Below are 6,000 nucleotides of genomic sequence, written 5' to 3'. Positions count from 1 at the left end.
TATTAAGCACATTGTAAATGGTTGCAAGTTAAGAATAGAGCATTTGTAGCTGCAGTTGTAAATGGATCACTAATGTTTATTAATGTAGAGTTAATGCATTACAAATATTGATTTTACTAGATGCTAATGCTTAATAAGTGATTCATAGTGTGTAGTTCTAAAGTGTTACCAAACTTTTAAATCTCTTTGAATGTATAAAGTGCTTAACTTCTCAGAAAAAAATTATAATAGCACTAGATGCTAATGCTTAATAAATAATTCATAGTGTGCAGTTATTATAAAGTGTTACCAAAAGTTTGTTTTTTTATTTTTTTTTTTTTTGTACAATGAGATCTCTAAGTTCTTATGGTTATATTTGTATGAGAGTTGTAACAAGTATCGAGTTCGGTACCAATCAGTACTGGAATTTTAAAAACGTCCATTTCCCGATAACATTTAAGCGCTGTTGAGTGTGTTTTTAAACACCACTGATTTGACATTATGTTCACGTGATCAACAGAAATGACTGTGATTGGCTGTGAAGGTCATCAGTTCACTGCTGTTCACCAAGTGCAGACACCAGGACACTGAAACATTTGAAGCTGCGAAGAGTCAATCAGCGTAACGATCGTCAGCTCATAAACAGACCAACTGATCAACACTGCTTTAAAACACTCCTGTATCTATGGTTACACTGTAAACAGCTGTGAGATCGGTGAACTGATGACCTTCATGGCCAATCACAGTCATTTCTGTTGAGCACATGAACACAATGGTAAACTAGCGCCGTTTAAGAATATGCTCAAATGTTAGCAGGAAATAAACATTTTTAGAATTTCAATACAGATTAGTACCAAACAGTTTTTACAACCCCAGTTTGTACAATGAGATTTCCAAGCTTTTGCAGTTTTTTTTTTTTTTTTTTTTTTTTTTTGCACATTACTGGACGAATTAAAATCTTGTGTAGTCCAAGGAGGTTAATAATTCAACTGTCCAAATGTTGTACTTAAGTGAAAATGTTTGCCTAAATGCAATGTAAAATAAAGTTCAGGGCAAATGATTTTTGCCAAAGAAGTTTATTGAATGAAATTCATTTGAATTTTAACGCATTTGCAGTACAGTTGCGCATTTTTATCCATCCAAAACAGATTTAGCATGGGCTTACTCTATTAATGTCCCTTACTTTGTCTTATGTACATTTGCATGTTTTCTTGACAGCTGGATGCTGGACTCATGAAAAATAATCTTAATGTTTGTATTCACCAAAACTAAATTACTGAAGTCAGAACAGACAGAATTGGTGTTAGCACAAGCACCGCTTGCTGTGAGGTAAGAGTGAACAACTGGCTGGTGATTTGGCAGCCTTCCTCAAACAGTTATGTGGACAATTTCTGATTTACTTCGTCTATTGCTTGAGGGTGGCTATGGGTGTATGTTTGATGTGAGGTCCCCACTGGTAACCTTTAAAACACACACACACGGACATGAATTATGCATAAATTAACATATCAATACATGACGTCAGAGGTCCCCAGTAGGCTGTTCTAACTGACCAGGTCCTCACCAGTGGGCAAAATATCAGGTCAGTCTTCTGGGGCTTAAACTAAAGTTTTCAAGTGATATTTAGCATAACAGCTGAAAATGGAGTGTGAATCAGTTTTTACCTTGTCTGTAGACCACTCAGAAAGGGTGGTTCCCACCAGGCTGCATGTTGTCTTGTGTCCCCACTCAGTAGCAAATGCAAGTATGTGTGTGTGTGTGTGTGTGTGTGTGTGTACAGGACAGACCTGCTTTCAGAAAATGTGTGTAAATAATTGGGAAGAACTGTAAGTGAGTGTGGCGATTCATTGAGAGATTTGTTTCTTGATTTATTTGTAAAACATGTTTTATCAAGTAGTTAACTTCAGCAGAACTTGCACTTAATGTTTCGTTTCATCCGTTCTTCTTCTTCTTCTTCTTCTTCCTCTTCTTTCTTGTTAGTTTTTTGGTGAATTGCATTCTTTGTGCATATCGCCACCTACTGTGCTAGTTGTGCATCCAGATTCTGTGATTGCTCTGCCCCAATCCCACCCTATATGGGGCCTCTGCAGACTTGGATCCAGGCAGTTTTACGCCCCTGTTGTTCCTAATGCGTCCAGTAGGGGGGATGAAAGACACATGGCCAAATAATAGATTTGAAGTCAACGCTCCAGATTATTAAATGTCCTGTTTATAAATATATATTTTAATTATATCACGCTAAATATAAACGCTGAGTTGATGTATCAGGAAGTGAGTTATACACTCACTATAGAATATGCACAACTGATACACTCACCAGATAATTCAGATAATCAAAAGCCCAAGTGCAGATTCATTTCATTCATTTAATTAGAGAAATTCAAACACAAATAGTTGGATAGTGTACTGGTTAATCGTAGCCTAGTTCTACGTTTACATATAGAGATATGCATTTAGTTGTATTGTTTATATCTAAAGTTACATTCTGACAATAACACAATGATAAGCAAACAATAGAGTGTAATATGGATTATTGATCTGCTTTGATGAGAATGCAGTGGTATTGACTACCAGACAGCTGCAGAACATTTACACAAACAATTGACTACTTTCTAAAACTCCAGCACCCTTTAGCTACCTGAAGAACACAAACCCAGACAACATTAGATTTCTCACATGTATTTATTGACCACAGCATCACTAGAGATAGCCAGTGTTCTTTACATGAAGCTGAATCCTTGCATCAGATTCTTCACGCTTACTGAATAATAAATAAATACAGTTATGTATTAATACTCTGCAAAAATCCTTTCCTCACTCAAGAGTTTCTGACTTCTAATCTAAATATCTAAAATTTCTTAATCCTCAGAAACAGGAAGAAATGGAAAATGCAAAAACAAACCATTTCATGCCATTTTATATATTATCTGGACCTGTGCAAAACATCTCAATATATTGAAAGATTTGATTTAGGGTTTATAATATTATGGGTTGAAACCGGAGCACCTGGAGGAAACCCACGCGAACGCAGGGAGAACATGCAAACGCCACACAGAAACACCAACTGACCCGGCTGAGGCTCGAACAACATTAGCAGAGCATTTATAATAGTGAGTTTCTCTAATCTCCATCATGAATTTTTTTATTGATAATCATTTTGATTTATCTAATAAACCATAACATGCTTGACTAGGTTATAATGAGATATTAATGTTTGCTTTGTGACAAATACTTAAAAGTCAGAGAATACTTCTGGGCCAGAAATGAGAGCAAACCATATAGAATTAATAAAATATGTATCACTGTTTTAATGCATTAGATGCAATAAGACCTCTCAAGTATGATCATAATATTTATATGTATTTATTACAACTCATGAAACACGTAAGACAGATCTTTTTTTACTTGATATTCATTTTGTAGTCAGGATGGATCATTTTAATTCATGTTTGCTTTGTGACAGATACATATAGACACACAAGAGTGGACGTTTTACATCAAAAAAAGTTTATTTTAAAATATTAAGTAAACATATACTAGTCAATTAACTGCAACCCTTTACAATATGCTTGCATTATGTAATGTAATAGTTAATATGAATTATGATGTCATGATAATGAACAACACATCTGTTAAGCACTATTTGATATTTGTTTATGTTAACTGAACATATATGAATGGTGTTAGTAATGCATTAGTTGTGTTAACATTAACATTTAACGATGATTTCGTTCAGCAGTACATAACTTGGTTAGCATAACTTTTCAACATTACATAACTTCTGTTAACTAGCACATATTCTAATGCATCCCTTTACATTAACAGCTAAATTAGTTCATGCTTACGTACACATACACTAATGCATTTGTTAATGGATTAGATAAGACCACTTAATGAAACACACAAATAATGTAAACTTAGAAATATAGTAATGTGTTGGGTAATGGGTTAATTCACAAGAACAAATAATGAACAGTGACTCACTACATAAGCACTACACAATAAACAGAGATTAATGGACATGGTTTCAGGGTGTTGAAGTAGAAACCACAGCTTCAACTTGTAGGTTATTCATTTTTGTGTACTCTACTAACATGATTAATTATGGGAACCTTATTGTAAAATGTATACTATTCCTACATTATCTAATGTGTTACTTATATTTGAAGACTCTTTATTAACATGACTTACCGCTAGCACTAAATTAACTGATGTGTTAAACAGTTTGCTGATTTGAGGTCCAGTAAAATCAATAATCGCTGCTTTGTGATAAACCCATACGTGTTAGTAACACATCAGTTATTATTAGGTTAAACTTCTTTAAACAAGATCAACTAATTAGCATTAATTAGTATGGGTAAGTTAAAATGAACAATGGTTATGTGTCATGCTGAAGGTGATTCATTATTTGTTATTGTGAACTAATGTATTACCTAACGCATTACTATATTTGACGCATGCATGCTAATCCATTAACAAATACATTATTGAATATGCAAGTAAACATTAATCATTTAAGCTGTTAATATAAAGATATGCATTGAGTTAACAATAACAACAAATACGTTTAAGTAATGCTTAACAGATGTGTTTTAATTCATTTGAACTAATGCATTAACTAATGTTACCTAATTCAACATTATAAAGTATTACCAAACATTTGAACAAAATTACACAAACATTCTGTTACAATGGCAAACTAAATTGGTTTAGCTAGTATTAGCCAACTCTTTCATTCTCCAATGGAAGAATTCAGCCTCAGATTCATTTTATCATGGCACTCTGTTCAAAAAATCTCCATGTCTTTCCTCAATGAAAAACAAACTGTGAATGGGCCTCTGTCTCCCGTGTTGAAGAGGTTTTGGAGAGCTTTTTCCCTGTCTTCCTCTTCCATTTGGAGGAAAAGTGGCCCTTCCACAGGGCCCACGAACATGTCTCCACTGTTCTGCCATTTTCATGTCTCTGATCATAGGAAGCTCCATAGTTAGAAAATAACAAGGAATACAATTGTACTACTTTTTATAACTTTATAAACATTTCCAAATTCACATATACACTGACAAATACCTCACTGCTGTTGGATACAGCCAAATGTATCAATAGTGTCCTCTGGAGCTTTTCGTTCCTGTAACGCACACGCACAATAGGATAGGGTGCAATGTGGTATGAATTGTAGGGAAATAAACGAATACCTTTCTGGGAAAGTTACTGGGAGAGAACCAGTGCCCACCATCTTCTGCTTTTCAGAAAATCATGCTTAAAGACAGAAATACAGAGAAATCTTTTAAATATCTAAATAGCATGCAATCCAGTTACAGTATTTGTGCTCCTAATAACTTACCGATGTGAAGTCAAAGGGGGCTCCCAAAACAACATATAGAGCACACTGCAACACAATGAGTTTAAAGATAAAAAATAACCATGATAGAAGAAACAAATTAACGTCAATCTGGCAGCAATTATTGGAATAACATGATATTGCCTTACCATCAACATGAAGACTCCACAGTCCACGCCGGCAAGTTGCTGGTGCACATCCTTAATAAAATGAAAACGATTTAGGTTAACAGTGAGAGATTGACATATGTTGACATATCTAACCTTGTTTTTCAGTAGCATCCATGTTCCTTGCGCAATTTCAGCTGTCATCTTACTAAAGAAAAATACAGAAGAACAGACATGAATATTCACCAACGAGTACTCAAACTACAAAAACAGTAGCCCACAGTAACTGGGACTTTCAACACATGCAAATTCAGAACATCATGCAAACATTCAAATAACTATTAAGGAAACGTTTTGAACGCAAACCTTGTATGAACTCTGAACCAAGAACAACGAACCGAACCATAAACATTTTTAAAGCAACCTGAAACTGTGCACATAGCGCTCATCACCCAACTCATAGGGATTGGTTGAATCTAAGAAGTACATGTGTCTAACGTTTGGCTTCATTACATGGAAAATACAAGTGTTATTATGTTGGAATACTACAATAGCAATTCTCAATTCTGACCACAC

Source organism: Danio aesculapii, chromosome 4 (assembly GCF_903798145.1).
Source record: "Danio aesculapii chromosome 4, fDanAes4.1, whole genome shotgun sequence".
NCBI classification, from domain to species: Eukaryota; Metazoa; Chordata; class Actinopteri; order Cypriniformes; family Danionidae; genus Danio; species Danio aesculapii.
This window is presented reverse-complemented; position numbering follows the sequence as displayed.